The 22,852-nt window shown below is 43.1% G+C and overlaps 1 long non-coding RNA gene across 1 annotated transcript in view; it reads left to right on the top strand.

Annotated features, from left to right (window-relative positions):
- LOC132362260 (uncharacterized) overlaps nt 1-22,852 on the top strand; it is a 151,913-nt gene that overhangs the window by 107,508 nt on the left and 21,553 nt on the right. The window contains exon 3 of the long non-coding RNA XR_009502320.1: nt 11,085-11,165. This is a non-coding gene — a long non-coding RNA (uncharacterized LOC132362260). The remainder of the gene's footprint in view (nt 1-11,084; nt 11,166-22,852) is intronic.

Below are 22,852 nucleotides of genomic sequence, written 5' to 3' on the forward strand. Positions count from 1 at the left end.
CGTGCTCACTCTGTAACCTGGCTTCTGCCTTCACCACCCCCCTGAACTTGCTGCTTCAAAATCAGATGACCGCCATGTTGCTAAAATCACTGGACATCTCTTCTTGGGCACCTACAGCTCTTCTTGAGCACGCTCATCTATTCCTTCAGCTAGCTTCAGTTACCATGTCTATATCTTTAGTCTAGACCCCTCAACTAATTAACTAACTAACTAAAGAACTAACTATATACTGGTCCTCTACTTTGGGTGTCCCACAGGTACCTCAACCTCAGCATGCTGAGACCTGTCTCCCCTCCAGTGTTCTCTCTCTCAGTGGACAGCTCTGTCATCCATCTGGTTGGCCAAACCCAAAACCTGAGAGTCATCCTGTCACCTTCCCCCTGCCCTGATTTCCCATAGCCAACCTGCCAGTTACCCTATGAATCTGCCCCCTCTGCTACTGTCCTAGTTCAGGCCATGGTTTTCTCTGTGTCATTACAACAGCTTCTCCTCAATCAATTCTCCACACTCCCTGCTGTAACCCTTTTAATGGGCAACCTCTACCCTCAGGATAAATTCCGAATTCCTTAACATGGTTACAAGACTTTTCATGACCATTCACTATGCCTCATTCACCAACCATCCCCCTGCATTCTCAGATCCAGCCCTACTGAACTTATTGCAGTTTTTGCATACCCTGTTCTTGCTCACTCTGAGTCTTTTGAATATGTGGTTCCCTCTAACTGGAGGTCTCTTTTCTTCTTCTCGTCTCCTTGATAACTTCTACTCATCCTTCAGGTCTCAGCTTAAAGCTTTCTTCTTCCAGAAACTCTGTAATGTAATTGTTTCTTTAGTTCTGATTCCTCCACAAGATTGAAATTTTTTTTTTTTATAAATTTATTTTATTTTTATTTATTTTTGGCTGCGTTGGGTCTTTGCTTTCTCTAGTTGCAGCAAGCAGGGGCTACTCTTCATTGTGCGGGCTTCTCATTGTGGTGGCTTCTCTTGTTGCGGAGCACGGGCTCTAGGGACGCCGGCTTCAGCAGTTGTGGCTCACGGGCTCTAGCGCGCAGGCTCAGTAGTTGTGGCTCACGGGCCCAGTTGCTCCGCGGCATGTGGGATCTTCCCAGACCAGGGCTCAAACCCGTGTGCCCTGCATTGGCAGGCGGATTCTTAACCACTGTGCCACCAGGGAAGCCCAAGATTGAAATTTAAGATGGACTTTATGCCCTCCTAGAACATCACTCTGCCCCCTGCCGCAGTCTTTGGCACATAGTACGTGCCAAAGGATCATTGCACGAATTAATGAAGGCACCATCAACGCTCATCTCACAATGCATTTTAACGAAGAAGCGTAAATGGAGTCTGGCTGCTTTTGTGGAATCATCAGGGGCAAATAGCTTAGCCAGAAGTACCCTACAGAGTTAAAATTACAATTCTGACTAATTTGTTAGAACTGTCCCTCTGGTGATATATTTTAGAATTTATAGAAATTTTGCAGTAGTACATGACTTCATCTTCCTTTTTAGAACTGTGTGTGTGTGTGTGCGTGAGAGAGAGATAGAGAGAGAGAGAGAACAACTTTGCCAAATTGGCCTTTGTAGTCTAGTGGTTTGAACCAGAAATCTGTGAAAAGATTGTTCTTTAGGAAATTGTCCAAAAATTATCTTGGAGACAAGACTAAAGTAACTGTGTATTTTAAAATGTACTTTAGGGACTTCCCTGGTGGTGCAGTGGTTAAGAATCCGCCTGCCAGTGCAGGAGACACGGGTTCTATCCCTGGTCCAGGAAGATCCCTCATGCCGTGGAGCCACTAAGCCCATGCGCCACAGCTACTGAGCCTGTGCTCTAGAGCCCGCGACCCACAACTACTGAGCCCGTGTGCCACAACTACTGAGCCTGCGTGCCACAACTACTGAAGCCCGTGCACCTAAAGCCCGTGCTCTGCAACAAGAGAAGCAACCGCAATGAGAAGCCTGTGCACGGCAACAAACAGTAACCCCTGCTCGCCGCAACTAGAGAAAGCCCGTGCTCAGCAACGAAGACCCAACGTGGCCAAAGATAAATAAATTAATTAATTAAAATAAAATGTACTTTAGTGGCAGCTATAGACAAGTACGGTTTGTATTGTCTAAGAAATTTTAACATGTAGATACCTGAAGTGCATTTTTGAAATAAAGTGATATATACATTCCAAGGCTCAGGGACACTCTGACCAGTGTCAGAATTAAGAATGTCAGTTGTTAGCAGAAGAAAGTGTTTGGAAGCTAGAAAACATGGCTATTTTTCTCTAATTCTGAGAAGCAGGGGATAAAATCAACAAGCATGTGAATCCAAGTAATCTTCAGACAGAATTTCTAGGAGTGCAGTCAGAGTGAAAGCAAAATTTTTAGAAACTAAAAGAATTAAACATCAAGTCGAATAAATAAATAAAGCAGGAAGAGAAATGGCATCTGTCTAGTTTTTAAAAGAAGAGACCTAAAGTCGTTAGTTCTTAGCAGATCTCATGGAATTCCCAGTAAGAGGAAGAGAAAGCAAGAAAACATAATGAATGCTCACAGTGAAGTATCAAAGCTGTTTTCTTTCCTTAGATCCAGAGCTGTAAAGAAGTACCCTCAACCAAATCATGCTCTCCACCTCAAGCCTGGCCCCTCACAGGGTCTCTAGACCCATAGCTGCATCCCCTCTCACCTTCTTACCCACACAGAACTGGGACTCCCTCCAGCCCCCCAAATTCTGGCCTGAATCTTGTCAATTCTTACCACTTAATAGCTCCAGGGTCTGTCCACAGACACTAGCCTGGTGCAACCCCTGCTCCGTCTTCCACCTGGCCTGTGAGCAGGAAGGAGCCTCTGTGCTGTAGTGATCAAACAGTGGACTCAACAGATGGACTTCCTGGGTCACAGCCTGGTTTCAGCACTTGCCAACCACCGTTGGTCCAGTTGCTCTGTGTCTCAACCTCCTCTTCTGTGAAAAGAGGGGATGATAGCTTCTAGGTCTGTATGAGGATTAGAAGAGATAATGTGTATAAAGTTCCTAGAACAATACTTGGTCCATGGTTTCATGTTTCCATAAACATTAACTACCATTACTCCTTATTATTTCCTCGCTTCCTTTCTTGCCACCTTTGAATCCATTTTCCTGGAGTGATCATTTTCAAATAAACTCTGATCCTTCACCTTCCTGCTGAGAACACTTGCACAAGTTCTCTGTGGCTTTGAGGAAAAGCCTGAGTGCTTACAGGGGCTTCCGGGGCCAGGCGTGGTCTGGGCCCCATCTCCTTCTCCAGTCCCATCCTGCACCCTCTCCCCTTGTTCTCAGGGCTCCAGACACTCTGACCTTCTTTCGGTTCTTCAAACCCTCTGAGCTTCCTCTCACCTCAGGGCTTTTACACAAGCTACTTCCTCTGCCCGGAATGCCAACTCATCCTTCCCGTCTCGGCTGGACCCTCGTCACTTCCTCAGGGAGACCTTGCCCAGCCTCTCTAACTAGGTCAAACCTCTCCATGGAACCCTGTATTTCTCCTCCATGGCACTTCTCAGAGGCCTAATCTGACACGCTTTCGTGTGGTGATTAGATTACATCTCTCTCACTGCTACAGTGGAAGCTCTGTGAAGGCAGAGACCATGTCTGTTTTTCATTTATTCCAACCCTCAGAGCCTAGCATCATCGTTCCTGAATATAACATGGAGGTGCTCAACTAACATCTTTGAAATAAGGAAGGAGGGAGGGAGGGAGGGAGAGGGAGAAAGGAAAGAAGAAGGCACACCCGAGTGTCCTTGCCTGTGCTGGAGGCCGCACTGTCTTGAGGATTTGCACAAGGAACCATCTCACACCACAGGCCCCGTGTACTTTTCCCGCCTCCCACGGCCTTTGATTCATTAAGGTGTTTACTTCTCAATTCAATTCCAACATTTATTCTTAGGAAAAATGGCCCTTGCATTAGCGTAACTGTGTGACCTCTGAATGCAATTTGTGACATATCTTTCCCAGTACAGACATTTGGTGGTCCCAAGAAAGGACAAGGTGACACATTGCAGAGGAAACACTTCCACCTGACCAGATCCAAATGGGATTCCTTGTCCAGCTCATCAGCTGCTTCCTGGCATTTCTGTCCCAAATTGAGGGGCAATCTACATAAGGAGTTCCAGCACAAGCAAAGCAATGGAAAGAAGAGAATGGGGGAGAGGAAGTCTTCCCTCAGCCACGATTTTCAACCTCCTAGAGAAAGCACCAGAGAATGAAAGTAGGCATAAACAAAAGGAAGCCCTTCTCTGAACTAAAAGCAGAGGAGAGGAGCATTCCTCCTGCTGCTGTGAGTGAACAAAGATGAACTCCAGAGGAACCAGAGGAGAAAGAAGGTCAAAGTTAACAGGAATGTTTTGCCCTTAATCCACCCCCATTCTTGTATGAACGAGGCAACTGAGGGCCAGAGAAGTGAAGGGGCTTGCCTGAGGTCCCAAAGAGGCCTGCATTCTAGAGGGAGTTTGGAGAAGGTAACTGAGGTTGATTAAGTGACTAGCACTTTGAGCTCCTACACACAGTGTAGGTGCTTTGCTCTGATTACATCCTTATATAACTGTATGAAGTTGTTTCATTAAGTCCATTTGATAGATAAAAATATTTAAAGCTCAGGAAGGCCTGGCACAAAGATGAAAACTGTTCCATAGAAACATTTTGAGACTGACATTACAAAGTACCCTTGATCCTGATTCTGCACCCAAGCCCCCTTATCTGTAGGGTGACCACATTCTCTGGTTCACTTGAGTCAGTCTTGCTTTACACCTATTGTCCCAGTGTCGTTAGTAATAGCACCTCTTTTCTCTCTCAGAAGTGCCCCAGGTGGGATAATAAATTTACTGTATGCTCACTCTACTATCTACAAAATTGTGATATTAATATTACCTGCTCATGGGAATCAATGGGATTTTGCACATCAAGTGCATGGCATCTGGCACATAGTAAGCACTCAGCAGATGCTAGCTATTTTTGTTATTACTATTGAATATTATTAGGAAGCCATCTGAGGAGGGGGCAGCAGGAGTGAAGCCAAGCTTTCCCACTTGACATTCCCATCACAGGCTCTGTGAATGACGTTCCCATTCCCTGGAGCTGTGTGGCGCCAGCTTTAGTGGCTTCAAACTGACTCCTGGCGGAAGCGCCAGCCATTCTAGACTAGAGGCCATGTGGAGGCATCAATTCTGCCTCTTCCACCTCCGCACCAATCAGATTCACTGTCTAGGTCTTCTCAGGTCACATGGTTGAGACTGAAGTTAGTTTTTCTTTTACTCTAAAGTCTAGAGCCCATATTTCTTAAAGGGAAATTGTCAAGTGAAGAATCCTAGGGTGTCCCCTCCCTCAGCCCCAGCCCATGCTAATTAAGTGAGTGCCTTAAGGCACTTGCCTCCTCTTCAAGATTAAGAGGTGGGTGTGAATATTTTCCTCTGGCCCCCTTAAATGTTCTGGATCATGGTAATAAAATGCTAAGCTCTATTGCCTCTCCTTGGAGTGAAGGCAGCTGAAAACTCCTCATTCCCTGAAGAACGTAATTGTTGATTCTTGTGCGTCTAAACAGGTGTTCTTTAGATTGCTTTTTCTAATGCCTTTTCACTGAAAAGATCAATTTAAATGTTGCTTTGAGCTAATCAGTGATTGCTTCTGTATTCATCCAAATTCATATGTTTGATTCTGTGTACTAGGTGAGATATTACCTTCAAAGTCTATAAACTTAAATAAGGTGGGTGATTTTTACTTTAGCTCTTTGTCCCCCTCTGTCTTCCATATTTTGTGCAAAATATGCATATATTTCTTTTATTATTTAGAAACCTAGTTTAACCCTATATTTGAACTTCCAGAGACATCTTTAGCTGTCCTACCACACCAAGCATGGGTGTTCAATCAATATTTGTTGAAAAGATAAATTAATACCTTAACCTGGATTGCAAACAAATTGGATTTGTTGTCTCTAGGTGTTTGAGTTCAGGAATTCTTTAAATATTGTCCGAAATTTCTTGGGTCTGCATCTGTGTTTATTCTGTTCTCTCTGCCTAGAATTTCCTCCATTTCATCTTTCTCTTTGGAAATCTCACTGTTCATTCAAGGTTCTCATTAAATGCCAATTGTTCCATGAAACCCTGCTTGCAATCTCCAAACAAATATCATGGAGTCAGTCTCAGAACAGAAGAGCTGGAAAGGGTCACATCTGGGTTTCAAATCCCCACAGTACTCTGGGCCTCTGTGATCTTATCTGGTGGGGATTTCTACTCTGACTTCAGGTACCCATTTTGAGCATGCGAACTTCTTAAGATGAGACAGAGGGTATACTCTGCTGAATCACCTATGTAGACTTAAGAGAGTAATTACTTAATGAATTATGAGTTTACAGTTTTAAAAAGTGACTTTATAAAAGTAGAATGTACCTGAACATAGAAATGATTAATGTGGCTTTTCTTTTTTTTTTTTTTTTAAAGATTTATTTATTGATTGATTGATTGCTATGTTGGGTCTTCGTTTCTGTGCTAGGGCTTTCTCTAGTTGCGGCAAGCGGGGGCCACTCTTCATCGCAGTGCGCGGGCCTCTCACTATCGTGGCCTCTCTTGTTGCGGAGCACAGGCTCCAGACGCGCAGGCTCAGTAGTTGTGGCTCACGGGCCTAGTTGCTCCGTGGCATGTGGGATCTTCCCAGACCAGGGCTCGAACCCGCGTCCCCTGCATTAGCAGGCAGATTCTCAACCACTGCGCCACCAGGGAAGCCCCTAATGTGGCTTTTCAATCAAGTTCTCAAAACATGAAGCTCTGGAACTTAGAAGTCATCTATTTGGACTCTCTTTCACATGTGAAGAACCTCTGGTTCAAAGAGTCCTGGGTCTGGCTAAAGGTCACCTGGCTGGGGAAGGCCAGATTTAAGCCAGCAGATCTCCTGAGTGCTCTTCCAGACATTTCTTCAAGCATAATTTAACATGTATCAGTTTATCCTTGAGTGTAAAGTACACTTCATGATTGAATATGGTAACTGGGGCTTCCCTGGTGGCGCAGTGGTTGAGAATCTGCCTGCCAATGCAGGGGACACGGGTTCGAGCCCTGGTATGGGAAGATCCCACATGCCGCGGAGCAACTAGGCCCGTGAGCCACAACTACTGAGCCTGCGCGTCTGGAGCCTGTGCTCCGCAACAAGAGAGGCCGTGACAGTGAGAGGGCCGCGCACCGCGATGAAGAGTGGCCCCCGCTTGCCACAACTAGAGAAAGCCCTCGCACAGAAACAAAGACCTAACACAGCCAAAAATAAATAAATAAATTAAAAAAAAAAAAAAAATATGGTAACTGGCTAACTATTCATAGTTCCCGCACTCCCTCCCTTTTGGTGCCTATTTCTAAGCAGCAAAATTGTGGTTCAGTGACTTCTTCTGTCTGGATAATATGAAAACAGGGCACCCAGCCAATTTTGATGAGCTAACTATTTCCCTAAATTATCATGCCTAAGCAAAGGGCCCTAAACCTGCTGTTCGACACTTATCATTGGATCTGGGGGATGGGCCATACACAGGCATATCATCAAATAGCTGGAATTTTAAGTTTAGGATTGTCAAGCAGTGAAAATTGTCATCCTTAGAAATGACTGACGGTTCCTCTGCCTCATTTCTGCTACACTGAGTTAGGTAAAGAAAAAAAAATCAACTTCAGTCTTTGTACAGATTTCTTGCTGAAGACACGTGTGACAGGACTATAAATTTTCACCAGAAATTGATGGGAGAATGAGCACTTCAAAGCGCCTGAAAGACTTTGCAAAAGGTCCCAATTAACAGAATGCCTCAAAAAATAAAATTAAACAAATGTTGCAGTGGGAATGAAGCTTGCTGGGAGTGCTGGGTTGTTGGCTGATTGCCTGGGGAGAGTGGTGGCCAAGCCTTGCCAGCTGGCTGATCCACATGCCTCTAAAGGATGCGGTCAGCTTACACCTTGGCAAACTATGATTTTGATGGAAGTGTTAGAGGTCAGCAGACATTCTTCCTAGTAGAGTGTGTTAGATCAGGTCCTTGCTTTTATTTGAGTACAGAAAATATCCTGATGGCCAGGATTAGTAGGATCAAGTCTGTACTCTGCTCCAAATGAGAGTTCATTACTGGATCAGAATAGATATATACCCTAAAGGCGACACAGGATGTAATTGAGGGTGGCACATTTGTCTAATCCCCAAGTTTAAACCAGTCGTGCCACTGAAGCAAACCACTGGCTCACTAACAACCACACATCTTCCCACAAGTTCCACTGAACAACCAATTTTTTCAAATTCTGAATTCCAAAGCAACTGTAATACTATCCTATCCTCTTATGTTCACTCATATTCAACCATGTGTAGTTGTTGTTCTGTTTGTTCCTTTGTCTAGATCTGAGGACAGAGATCAGGTGTAAACATCCTAGTACCCCGCCCGCCCCCCCACAATGGCTAGCTTAGTGCTTTTCACACAGAGACACTCAATGAATGAAAGAACTGCAAGAGAGCTTCCAAATTCCAAGGTCCATACTGAAAATTACAGCCATTTTAAAACTTTTTAAAAGCTGACAAAATTTCTATGTCTCCCAAATGGATTTATTTATTTTTTATTTGTTAAAAACTGCTTCTAAGAGTATTTATTTTTTAAAAACAAGCATGCAAAAATAGAAAAAAAATACTGTTAACAAATTTAAAAGACAAATACAGACTGGGAAAAGCATTTGCAAGACTGTAGATGTAACTAACAATGGGGCAGTATTCTTACTATGTAGAAGTGGACAAAGAACATGATTTGGGAATTTACAAAAGAAGAAATGACTATTTAGCATACGAAAGCATTTTCTTCCTTACTAGTAGCCAAAGAGTAAAAATGGCAGCCAGACACCTCTTTTCATCTATCAGATAAGGAAAAATCAGAGTTGTCCAGGATGTTGGGGATTTGACATGTTCATACACTGCCCATGGCAATGCAAGATGAAACTACCTTTCTGGAGGACAAATTGTCAATATATATTTGAAGGCTTAAACATTTGACCTGAAGAAATTCATCCCAAGAAAACAATGAAATAAGTATATAAGGATGTATGTACAAGTAAAATGGAAGATCCTAAATGTTGAACAATAGAGGAATAATCAAATGAAGTAAACTATATCCATACTATTACACAGTCATTAAACTGGTAAGATTTATATCTATTAATTGGAATAAAAATATATTTACAACATATTAAGAAAAGTATGATCAAGTTTTTGAAAAATATTTTATATATATACACATATGTTTATATATGTATACACAAATATATATGTTTACATCTGCATGATAGACAAGATTTATGACTTCCTTAGAGTTGTTTTCATATGGAAGGATTGACTGACTTAGCTCTCTGATAATAAATATGAGGGTTTTGTTCAAACATACTTATAAAGTTTTAAAAAGCAAAGATTTTACTGAGCTTAACAGAGGTTTGGACATACAAAGGAGTAGAGCAGAGGATTTGAAAGAGAACTTTTACAATGCTTGCATGATTAATGATGAATGCACTGATTGTTGTTTCCTTGCCAGAGATCAGACTGCGTTAGGTTTTTAGACCTAAATATACACATATGAATGGGGAGATTGGATTAGTGAAATCTAACAAGTCTCCTATGCTTTAGATTTACTGCATTCAAGCATGTACAGGCAACCCTTGACTTACACCTTAATTGGATATTGGAGGATTATTGGAATTGATTGTACAATTTCAAATATATGAAGGAGGGGAAATTGATGGAGAAGTGAGTTATAGTAAGAGAGTATGTGAGAAAAAACTATAAAGGAGAAAAAAACGAAGAATCTGTTTAATACCATAGAAAATTAGTTGGTGGAGAATAGTTTAAAATTATTAAAGTTGAATATAGTAAATTAAATTAGCTTTACTATTTTGGGAGTATGTGATCATGAAAAGATGGACTAAATGACTAGCTAACTGTCTTTTTAAGACTATTGGTAATAGAATCAATTATAGTTCATTATTAACTGTATTAACAGAAAATTAGACTTTACTAGCTCCTAGAAATATGAGGTTGTTATAATAGACTGTGGTCCCTTATCAACATATGTAAAACTTGAAGCTTTATAAACCAGCTCCCTTCACAGAACTAAACTAGATTAGATGATCAATTAATGGCTAAAATGTTATATCACTTTTTAATATTTCTCGTCAAAAACTTAGATATTCCTAATTCAACTTGTGTGTCTATTTGCGTAATATAATTTGGTCATTATTGGTTTCATTTCGATTGTCTTTATATTTGGGGTACTTATTATCTTTTCTCTCATCCACCGGGAATTCCAAGTACCAATTTTTGCTATTAAGCAAGTCACTAAGGAGCTTCCCACTGAGTGCCTTAATTATTGTTAATTGAATATTGCAAATGGTTTTTCAGGATCACCATCTTGGCAATCTATGTGGCATTTTTCTCAGCAAAAAGTGAAGCACCAAGAATTCCTTCTACCCCTTTCCAAAATCAAGTATCAGTTGTAACTGGTTTCCATAAAAAATTAGTCTCCTCTTTTCAAACGTCAGGTACGTGTATGCTTCATATGGCACTTAGAATATGGTGGCTGCTCAGTGAATATTAAATGACAGCTGTCCTTTTAAATAGAATGATTCCCAGTTCCAGTCTGAGAGGGAACATCCCATTTTGCTTTCCAGAGCTCCCACAGTGCGTCTCATCCAGCATGGCGGACCTGGTACTCCAGGAAAGAGCTCTTCCATCGTCATGCACCAGGACCAAGCTTTCTAGGACTTTTTGCTATTCTATAATCAAAAGAAGAAAAATAAAGTAAATAAGGAGCTTCAGAAGATCTGAGGATGTCAGAAATGCTACAGGCAAAAAAAGCGGAGAGCAGAAAAATCACCGAGCCAGGCTTCCTGTGTATTTCTTGCCTTACAATGCACAATAAAAAAGAAATGAGGATTTTATGATCTGCCTTTTCAGCTTTCAAACTATGTCTCCAATTTTGCTGGGGGCTGGGGCCTAAGGCTTTAGTGGAATGAAGTTGTGTTAGAGGTTGGTTTTATCTACGTAAAATCTTGCCTTCTTAATTATTTGTTTTCTTGCTTCCTCAGTGAAATCACAACCATTGTCATGAAATGAGGACCAGAAGAAGCCTTGAGACATAATGTAGCGTCTCCTTCCCCACTGAGGTGGTGAGTAAGTTATCAAAAAAAGAAGAGAATTTGTCTCTTTGGAGGGACAGGCTTCCACAGGCGGCTTGGCTAGTAACCTGTTAGAACACAGATGACACTTTCTGCCAGGACTTTTCCCTTGTATTTAGCCACTTGCTATTAAGTTTGGCAGGTCTCAGGTTTCGAAACAAATTCAAGGCCCATCTTTTTTTTTTTTTTTTTTAATAAATTTATTGATTTATTTATTTTTGGCTGCATTGGGTCTTTGTTGCTGCGCGCGGGCTTTCTCTAGTTGTGGCGAGGGGGGCTGCTCTTCGTTGCGCTGTGCAGGCTTCTCATTGTGGTGGCTTCTCTTGTTGCGGGCCCTAGAGTGCGCGGGCTTCAGTAGTTGTGGCACACGGGCTCAGTAGTTGTGGCACACGGGCTTAGTTGCTCCGCGGCACGTGGGATCTTCCCGGACCAGGGCTCGAACCCATGTCGCCTGCATTGGCAGGCGGATTCTTAACCACTGCGCCACCAGGGAAGTCCTCAAGGCCCATCTTTAGCAATTTTCCAACTTTGAACGTTATGTACTCTGCAGTGATAATTTTGCCCCGGCTTTTAATTGTCTTATTCCTAGGAAAATAAGAATTTGCCTACATTTCTCAACTATTTGATACTTGTATATAGATTTTGTAAGTCACCTCAAACCTTTTATGATAGGAGATAGACTGGAATGAATAAATGACTGAATAGATAAAATAATAAAACACGCCCTCAAGCTGCAGTTTAAGAGCACTTTCGCTAGTCTTGAAGAAGAGCCAGTTACCACTACATTTTAACAGAGACAGCAATCAGAGCGTGCTCATGACCAGCCCTTTCTGTTGAGAAATGCCCTGACCACATCCTCTTACCCCCCCTCCCCTCGTTTGCTCCAAGGAATTGGACCAGTGGCGGGAATCTGACCTAAGGGCAACCATTGCACTGGCCAGACAATGGCCTATAATGTAACCTTTATCATTGGCACCAACAGGTGAACTGGGCCAATCAGATTCAGTCTCTCAAGAATTTAAAGTGCAGCACGAATGTGCTAGTTAGTATGAGGAAGATGGAACTGAAAGGTCTTGTTTAGAGAAGGGCCTGGGAGGCCATGAAGCCATGTGCAAGCTAGTTATGAGGGAGCAGAAGCTCCAATGAAGTCAAACTGGTCAGGAGAGAGAAGAGGACAAGTCAGCGTGGCCCAGCAGACAGAGATGCTCCTCTTCCTGGAGGGTCCCACGTCTACTTCCCGTCCAGACACATTTTCCTGGTAAACCTCCCATTTTTTCCAAGGAAACATGATAGAGACTTTGTTGTTTGCAGCCAAGATTTTCAGTATGTGTCAAAGCATTTTCTTTTCTTCCTGTTTTCTCTCAATTAAGAAGTTTTTACTTGACCACTTTGGACTTTTTCATTTTTCCAATAAGATTTAAAAATTGTTGTCTCACGGAAAGATATTTGGGAGCAGAAGTTTAATAATAACCAAACAGAAAGGACTAATCCCATTTTCTTGTCTCCAAATAAATACTGTGTTAAAAATTCCTAAATATTTATGGAAGGAGATTCCCAAACTTCCTCTGATGGCTTGCTTAATTTTCGCACAAATAGTAGAACTCATCTGTCACGAGGCCCCACTATCTGATATTTGCATATACTGGGGTTTTCTCCTCCTTTTCTAGTTAGTTTGGATAGAATATCTGACTTTTTGACTCTACTTCTCCCTGAGACATGCCCCCAGGCTCCACTCAGTGTGTTTCTTGGGTGAGTTGCTTCCTTTTCTAAGGTTCAGTTCCCTATGAGGAGCCTATTTATCTGAGGGGTATGGGAGGGGCATATCAGCCTGTTTCCATATGTGAGGAAGCTGAAACTTCTTAAATTTTAAACATTGTCAAACTGACATACTGTGCTATAGAGAGATCCAGAACTTTTGGTCATTCCACCACCTACAAGGGAAGACTAGTGATCAGCATGGTGGAAATGTCGATTACCATGGGGGATCTGCTTCAATGGATTCACCATGCTCAATATCGTCCTTTATTTATCAGAGTCAAGTCAAGCTTTCAGAAGTATGCAGACATTTAAGCCCCTAGGAATATGTAATGCTCTTCATTTTCATTACTTTTATGTTCTTTGGGCCTAGAATATCTGCCACATAGAGTTTGTAACTTTAAATAATTCATGAATTTATCAATGTCTAGTTTCTTGGGGGGTCATCTTAATGACAGCATTGACTATACAGCAAATCAAGTCAGTGTGCCTAATCCAATCTGGTCATCAGCTGAAAATATCAGAAGGACTTTTCAGTCTGAATATGCATGGATGCTGGATATTCTAAGAAGTATCATTCTGAGTCATCATTGTCTGATACACGTTGGCTATGGTTGATTCCTACTTAATGGTGACTGGATTTGCCATATTATCTTTCATGGCAGGGGCTGCTTATTCTTCACTTTATGAACTGTTAACGCCTCCTCTATCAAGAAGCTTGCTTTGTAAATAACTTGCTTGCTATGGGAGAACCCTAGCTGCTTAATGGTAATCATGCATAGAAACGCCCCTCTGGCCAGACATTCATGCCTCCATGTGTCTCACATAACACTCTTATTCTGCTGAGCTGGAATGTCCTCCTTTTCCTGTTCAGCTCTCAAGGCCCAGCTTCAGTTTCCTCTCCTTTCCAAATTCTTCTCTGATCTCCAGTTCTGAACTTTTACAGCCTTAGCCATCGATTCCAGCATAACTCTTTATTATAATCTGCAGTGGATTGCTTCCTGCTATTTAGCAGGTCAAAAAGCACAAGCTTTGAAATGGAACAGGGACCATGGCCTTTACTATGACTTTATGCTCCACACATCTTGCATGAGCACATTCACCCTGACACACACAAATATGTTTTGGTTGATTCACTTCATCGCTATTCGCGTCACATGTGGAAAAGCAATATGAAGCACAGTCACCATTCCTTCTTCTGTAGGAAAAGCTAAAGGAGGCGCAAACCTCCTTCCGTATTTGAATCATTCTGGAAAAGGACCCTTTGTTCCCCCAGGAGGTGCCATTGCAGGAGGGCAGCCTGGTGAGAGAGGGCAGCTTCCCAATTCTTCATAAACTTGCTTCATTAAGTTGTTCTAAGGGAATGCTCAGATGCTCTGACAGGCCCCTGTTCAAGCATAAGTATAAAAATCCATCCCCAAATCAACCCTAAATGATTTTTTAAATGATCCTTCTGAGAGTGGACAATTGAGCACTGACCACGGTAGAATTAGCCATTGTTAATGCCATGGTGTCCTCATGGCTGCCCCCCTCCCTAACTCACAGGGAGGAAATAGCAGTCACAATGAGAAAGTGATCCATAAATATTTGGGTTGAAATGTTACCAGAAGACCTTCTTCTTCTCAGTTTTTGCATACTGTGGATGTCATGCAAAATTACTTCTACCATGCAGTTCAATGACTCCGGGATTTTTGACAATTAAAGTTACTGTGGCGTTTGTGACCAATAGGCTTGAGCTTGTAAGACAAGCCCTGTAAAGCCTGGCTAGTTTCACTTAAGCCCCAGGACTGGAAATTAGGTTGCTGCCACCAGGGTTTTCACAGGACTCAGGTCTTCTCCAAGCTCTCTCCTCTCTGCTGAAGCAAAGCAGTTAGCATACGATCCAGTCACTACCTTCAAGTGAGATCATGAATGTGAACGGGGTTTGTGAGTGTCCCCTTCGCTGTGAGGGCTTAGGACTGACAGCTGTGACCAGAGTAGCACAGGCAGTTGCTGCTGCTAACCCAGCCCACAGGATCCTAGGCCAAGGCCTTGGCTTTTCACTCTGGGGTGAAGGGAAACAGTACCTTTCTATATTACTGCTACCGTTCCACACAGTGGCCCAGGAGCCAGAGCAGAGGGCCCAGACAAGTCTCTTACACCAGCTGTAGGATGAGCAGAAGCAGAGCAGGGGAAGGGAGGGGCCGGGAAGTAGCCTCATTCAAGTGAGGAGCGGAGCAAATGCTGAAGACCTAGAGGTGGCTCCTGCTGAGGGCGGGTGTCAGTGGAGACAGGCTCGGGAAACATAAGGTCTGAACCGAGTTGCTCACTGCAGTTCTGCTCTGGGGAAATCTCTTTTGAAGGCTTGAAGCCCTGGGGCACATCTGCCATTGTTAAAGGATCACAATTCGGAACTGACTACCTCACACCAAACATCTAGAACAGAAAAAGGAGGAATTTCGAAATGGAGTCGGAAGTCTTGGATGCACGTTCCATGCAGTGGGGCACTGGACCTGGCCCCTGAGAGCCAGTGCGGCTCTTCCCAGCTCCACGCTCAGTGAGGTCAGGTCGATGCCTTGAAATTGGCCACCACTGGAATACTTACACTACAGAAACTGGAAAACAATAAAATTCAGTGTAGGATTGTAGGATTTTTCCCGCCACCGCAGAAAGTCACCGCTGCATATCTGCCCCATCGGCCCTGTGGACCTGGGTAAATTTTTTAACTTCTCCAAACCTTGGGCGATACCTATTTCACAGGGGTATTGTAAGACAATTAACTTAGAAGTTCTCTGTAAATGTAAACGTTCTACAAGTGATCGTTTTAATTATTTGAAGTAAAAGGTTAAATATAAAGTTTTAACATTTATTAAAAGTAAAGCATATAATGAGCATGTTTAACTGCAAGCTTAAGATATGAAATAGGACAAGATTTTATTTAATTAATTAATTTATTTAAAATCTAAATTTTTTTTTAATTAATTAATTTATTTTTATTTTTGGCTGTGTTGGGTCTTCCTTTCTGTGCGAGGGCTTTCTCTAGCTGCGGCGAGCGGGGGCCACTCTTCATCGCGGTGCGCGGGCCTCTCACTATCGCAGCCTCTCTTGTTGCGGAGCACAGGCTCCAGACGCGCAGGCTCAGTAGTTGTGGCTCACGGGCCCAGTTGCTCCACGGCATGTGGGATCTTCCCAGACCAGGGCTCGAACCCATGTCCCCTGCATTGGCAGGCAGATTCTCAACCACTGCGCCACCAGGGAAGCCCAGGGCAAGATTTTAGAAAGCACAAGAAGCAGCATATTTATGTCAGTTAAAACTATTACGTGCAAGTTACAAAACGCTTAACTCAAGCTGGCCTCAACAATGAAGGGAGTTCACTGTCACCTAGACTAAAAAGGCCTAAAGAGAGTGCCAGCTTAATTCAGCTAGCTTAATCCAGGGGCTCAGATGATGCCATCATAGAGCAGGATGACCATGTGTCCCTGTTTGCCCAGGCTAGTCCTGTTTATGCATCCGGTCTGGTTCAGCATTTTTCTTGTCCTGTTTCATTCTCAAAGTTGTCCTAGTTTAGAAGATAAACGATAGGTTTACTTAACCAAGGTTTGCTCTCTCTGCTCGGTGTTTTTGTGTCACAGATTTCACCCTCAGGTATCACATGGTACATTTTTCCCCCCCTACTCCCTGTGGCTCCAGTCTCTTCCATGTGGATAGCAAAATATCTGCAGCAGCTGCAGCCCTCACAGCCTAATCCAACCCCCTCTACTGGGACAGAAAATCTCTTCCAACAGCACCTACACAAGTGCTGGCAATCACTGTCTGATTTAGGTCACATGGCCACTCCTGAAGTACCCATTTGGGAAAATGGATTCACTGATGGGCTTAGTTAATGATGCTCCCGCTGAGAGTCAGCATGAAATAATTCCACACAGTGCACACAACTAAGAATGAGGAAGGGTGAATTCTCCCAAGGAACAGCAAGTAATGGCCGTAGAAGAGGTGAGTGGATACTGGAGGGGTAACAAGAATGATCTGTTGCATTGCAGAGCAGTAAAAGTGCTGGAGCACGAATCAGCTGACCCAGCTTTAGCTTTTCCACTAACTGGTGCTGGGATGGTGGGCAAGCCCTTGCATGCCTTAGGCCTCAGTTTCCAGTTGGGTCAAGTGGAAAAGTAGGACTGCAGGATTCTATTTGCTCAAAGTGTTTAATTTATGGCTATGTTCTCGCATTAGTCTTCAGGGCTATCAATTCCAGGTTTATTTTCTTACCTAACTTTTCTCACTGGGCCCAAAGAGAACTCACCCTGGCTTTATTCCTAATTCCAGAAACCTTCCCACTCCGGTGGAGATCTGATATGTTCCATTGCTCCTATTAAGTAAGTCACATTCTTTAACCAGCTAACTTTCTCCACAGTTTACAACTTGTGTCAGGCCCTGGGAAGATTTGCTTTTAGTTTTTTTCCCTGTGAACCAAACAAGTCATAAAAACAGATTTAAATCATGCTTTCCTTACAGCTGCATTTCATCCTACATCAAGAAATTGACTAACATAATGGCTGAATGAATAAAACACAGCCACAATGAGTGACTGCCTTTAGCAATCTGAGAGGGAGTCATTATTTAAATGTTCCTGGTTATATTAAGTGGAGCAAAAGGCTTGAAATCGAAAGTGAGAGAAATAGGTAGCCAAGTCAAAAACGCCACAAAGCTGTAAATAAAATATCAAACTAGCTTAGAAAGGGAGCATTACATGGAAGTCAAACACTGATATACAGTCTCTAATTGTGGGATGTTTGCAAAAGGTGACGTGACACCTGTCAATTATCCATAGCGGCCAGGAAATGCAGATTATATGAATAATTCACCAATCCAGTGCCCTTTGTCTAAGCCGTCTAAGCCCGGTCCATAAAACAACTGCTGATATGAAAGAAGAAAAGATATGTTCAAATTGCCAGAGCCTTATGTCACACACGGAAGTATTTTCAAGGCAGTTTCATTATAAGACTGTGTTCCAGTTAGCACCAGTGGCTAAATAATTAACATGTGAGCCTTTATCCGGTGTAACAAAGGAGGGGGCTTGGGCCCTGGAAACTTTATATGTCCCCAAGGGGAGGCTGCATAAGAGGATCTTCAGGATCAGAAACATATCATCACGTATCTCATAATTTTCTTACTCTCCCAAGCACCATGCAACCCTTTAAAAAGGCCAAGGCTGAACTTCTGTTTTGGAATCATTGAATTATAGAATCATAAGTTTGGAAGGTCACTTAGAGACAGCCTACTCTACTGGTTTTTAGAAGCAACAGAAACCTTTTTTCAAAGAAAATCTTCAATGAAAGTACACAATGTAAGACAGATAAAAGTGGAATCTTTTTCATTGATTCTGTGGACGTGGCGAGGAGGATTACAGGAGATGGCTTCGATCTGCCTCCTCAGCAGCCCCCTGCCCCAGCACCTGCGGGGATACAACTGTCCTGTTTCACAGATGAGAAAACTGAGGCTCCTGAGAGGCGGAGGGGCTCGCTGAAGCCCCAGAGCAAGTCAGCGGCAGAGCTGGGACTGGAAGCCAGGCTGCCACCTCCCGTGCGACACACATGCACACGTTCAACTGGAGTTACAGCTTGTCTACACAGCCGTGTGAGCAGCTGGGATATGGAGAAATACCAGTTCTGCAGCTCCCAGGACCTCACAAGTGAGCGTGAGGAGTGGAAACAACTGACTCTTTCATCTGTGGCCTGGGCCCCGACAGCCTGATACCTACACCCCCCTGCCTCCCCCATTCCTGTGTTGGCCACAGGGCCAAGGTCAGAGGTCATGGGCCAGGTGGAAGGTGGGGCCTTGGAACGCCCAGGGGACTAGGCTGGCAGCCACAGGTAACCAGAGCCAGCCATGTGCTCCATCTGCTTCCCTGGCTGCCGTGAGAAAAAGCCTCACTGGATGGAGCTACAGGGGCGGCTGATTCCACGAGCCCCTCCAGCAACACCTTGGAGAAAGATTTGCTCGCATCTACAAGCTTCCTTCCTTCGTAACGAAGATCCAGCAGACAAAGAGGAATAAAAGGTTTCATTTCATAAGGTTTATGTAGAAAAGACACCTTCTTTCTCGTTTTAGGCTTATATGATGTCAAGGTTTGGTTTCGTTTTTGAAAGTTTGCAAGGAGGTTTCACTCCTGTGTAAACCCACTGGGCACAAGTGCTTTGGCCCAGGTTTTCCTTAATGTTTGCTATTTTTTTCTCTAATTGTCCCAACAGATAATTTACAGAAAGGAAACCAACTTTCCGGTGCAGGTCAAAGGCAAGTGTAATTTCGAGGCTTTCTGAATTTGTCTCATTTATTTATTTATTTGTTTGGTTGCACTGGATCTCAGTTGTGGCAGGCGGGCTCCTTAGTTGTGGCTCCAGGGCTCCTTAGTTGCGGCAGTGTGGGCTCCTTAGTTGTGGCACGCAAACCCTTAGTTGCGGCATGCATGTGGGATCTAGTTCCCTGACCAGGGATCGAACCTGGGTCCCCTGCACTGGGAGTGTGGAGTCTTATCCACTGCACCACCAGGGAAGTCCCTCTGAATTTGTCTCTTTGTAATCAGTCATAACTTTTAGAATGAATACATTATATTTAGTTATACATAGAAATAATAATGTGCTGCTGGTTTTATTTGTGAAGAACTGAGGTCGAAAACTTCATGCTTTAACTGTGATCATTCCAACTAGCGTAAAACAGGAGAAATTGGGCCTCTTGCTGTTACGGTTGCTAAGAGACGAATTCTCTCAGTGCATATGTCACTATATTCCTTTATGCGAGGACAAGAGAGTTTCTTTCAACAAATAGGGGTAATTATTAAGTGAATCAATGATTATCTGAATCAGTTAATGCTCATTCCAATAATGCTTCAACGTCTCTCAAGAATGGCCTGGAACGCTCTTTCTAGTAAGAAACTGGTGGAGCTAGAGCAGCTGCGGGGGTCCTGGCCAACGGATGGATCTCCCTGAGCCTCAGTTTCCTTATTTGTAACTTGAGTGTGATGATGATAGCAATGCCTGTCTCACAGGATGGCTGTGAGCATTATGGCTGCCTCACTGTCTGGCAAAATCCTTGCCCAGTTGGGTCATAGTCTGGGTTTCCAGAAAGCTGGGGCTGTGACAAAAGCTCCCACGCAAGTTCTTTATTGTGCCTGTGATCACAGGGAGCTGGATGAGAGACGGGCGAGCCAGGCAGGGAAGGAAGCAGGCCTGTAAGAACGTGTGTCACCAGTGTGGCTACTGCTTAGGGGTGTCACTTTTTTGCAAAAAATAAAATAATAAAACACAGAGTGAACTTTGAATTTCCAATAAATAAAGAATTTTTTTTTTTACTAGAAGTATGTACCATGCAATATTTGGGACATACTTCTAGTAAAAAATTCTTTGTTGTTGATCTGAAATTCAAAGTGAACTGGGCATTCTAGGTTGTATCTGGCAACCCTGTCTCTGCTACCAGTTGCTGGACCCTGTGGGACTGCAAAGTCGTGTGAAATCTGTCTTGGGATTGAGCCATTGTTATTCCCCGTCGGCCACTGGTCAGAGTGGTAAGTCCTCGAAGCCCTTCTGTGTTGCTCCTGTGGGGCTGAGTGGGTCCCGACTACACTCAGCGGCGCCAGGTCAGAGGCCTACGGCGAGGGGTAGTCAAGCTGGTCCTGTGTGAGGCTGGGCAGAGGCAGCAATGTTCAGACACGAGACAGTGGACGGTATGCCAGAGGCATCCCCAGATGGTGAAGGGCAGTGACAGAGAGAACAAGTCTCAGAGCCTGTGTTCGAATCTCAGCTCTGCCCCTCACGAAGGCAGGTTATCTGAAGTTTCCATGTCTTACTTTCCTCATTTTAAAAATGGGGATAATAATAATACTCACGTAGTAGATTTGTTATGAGATTAAAAGCAAATATAAAGCTCTTACAATGGTTCTTGGGACATCCTAAGTGTTTGTTCTTATTATCCTGAGATTGGTAGATTTAACTACTCGAGCTTGGCAGCTGGTGTATCTTGAATGCCTTGCAACTAACTATGTTGCCAAATTTTGATCAATGTCTAAAATATTTTTTTCCCATAGATGAGGCTAAATGTTATCATTTGGTTCATTTGGTTGTTCTTCAGCACTGAGAAGAAATATTTTCTGCCCCAACTGTGGTCTTTTATATGATCGGGAGGGAAAGGTTTTTCATGCCCCATTGAACTGTGGTCTCCCGGTGGAACCAGCTAGATACCCTGAGCCTCCCAGCCCGATGTATCCCCTTCATCCAGCGCCACAGCAGCCGGTCAGCTTGACACTGTCTTCTGACACAGAGGTAGACGTATGACTCCGTGCTTGCAGCAAAGATAAATCTTGTGTATTGATCAGAATATAAAATTGTGTATATCTCCATATACTGAGATTAATAGCAGGTTTCTTCAGTTCCCTGAAACTTGCTTCTTTGGCCTAATGTTCACGTCTCAATTTTTCAAGTGGCCTGCCAGAAATTCTAAAATTTGAACCTGGGCCTCAAACACAAATTGCTGAGAAACGCTGGTTTAAAGAGTCATTCAAGCAATGCTTCCTCCACAAACCCATCTTCCTGCTCTCCTACGAGTTAGATGCTGGCCCCTGCATGCTCTTGTGGGACGGCTGCCAGCCCTCCGTTGCAGCGGGACTACAGAGCAGCGGCATCGTGGCATGCGTGCTGGTCTGTGTCCCTGAGGCTGTTGAGCTCCCGAGGGGGCGGGAGCCACGTGTGTTCATCTGCATTTGTAACCCCCAGCCCACTCTTGGTGCAGGCTGATTTATGGAGGCACAGTAGGCACCATGCCCAGGGCCCATGAAAATGTTTCAGTTTCTCTTAATATCAGAAAAAAACCCAAGTTGTCAGAGTAGAAAAGGTGTTTTAATGTTTTCTCATATCAGAAAAAAAAGAAAAGAAATTTTTAGGGCCCACAAAAATCTACTAAGCTATTTTATTTATTTATTTATTTTTTAAATGGAGGAAGGGGCCCAAGAAGGCGAAAGTACCTGGGGCCCACAAAAGTCATAATGTGATTCTGGTATTGAAAGAATAAGTAAACGAATGAGTAAATGCGTAGTGACTGTTAAAAAATGCTTTGCACATGACAAAGTGCCATGAATATGTAGCTGATTATTAAAAGCTGACAATTTTATTTCTGTTGTAGAGTTCCCCTGCCCTTTAGGACATTAGACTTTAAGGAGTTTCAATTATTTTTCCAAATTGTAAGCTTTTCTTAGTCATATTCATATTCTGTTCCTATGGAATAAAATCTTTTGTTAATTTATTTTTATTGAAGTATAGTTGTATTACAATGTTCTGTTAATTACTGCTGTACAGCAAAGTGACTCAGTTATACATATATACATTCTTTTTCATATTCTTTTCCATTATGGTTTATCACAGGATATTGAATATAGTTCCCTGTGCTATATGGTAGGACCTTGTTGTTTATCCATTCTATATATACCAGTTTGCATCTGCTAATCCCAAACTCCCACTCCTACCTTCTCCCACCCCCTTCCCCCTTGGCAACCACCAGTCTATTCTCTATGTCCCTGATTTTGTTTCTGTTTCATAGATAGGGTCATCTGTGTCATACTTTAGATTCCACATATAAGTGATATCATATGGTATTTGTCTTTCTCTTTATGACATACTGCACTTAGTATGACAATCTCTAGTTGCATCCATGTTGCTGCAAATGGCATTATTTCATTCTTTTTTTACAGACGAGTAGTATTCCATGGTACATATGTACCACATCTTCTTTATCCATTCATCTGTCGATGGACATTTAGGTTGTTTCCATGTCTTGACTATTGTGAATAGTACTGCTATGAACATAGGGGTGCATTATCTTTTTGAATTATAGTTTTGTCCGGATATATGCCCAGGAGTGGGATTGCTGGATCATATGGTAACTCTATTTTTAGTTTTCTGAG

This window comes from Balaenoptera ricei, chromosome 3 (genome assembly GCF_028023285.1).
Source record: "Balaenoptera ricei isolate mBalRic1 chromosome 3, mBalRic1.hap2, whole genome shotgun sequence".
Lineage (NCBI taxonomy): Eukaryota > Metazoa > Chordata > Mammalia > Artiodactyla > Balaenopteridae > Balaenoptera > Balaenoptera ricei.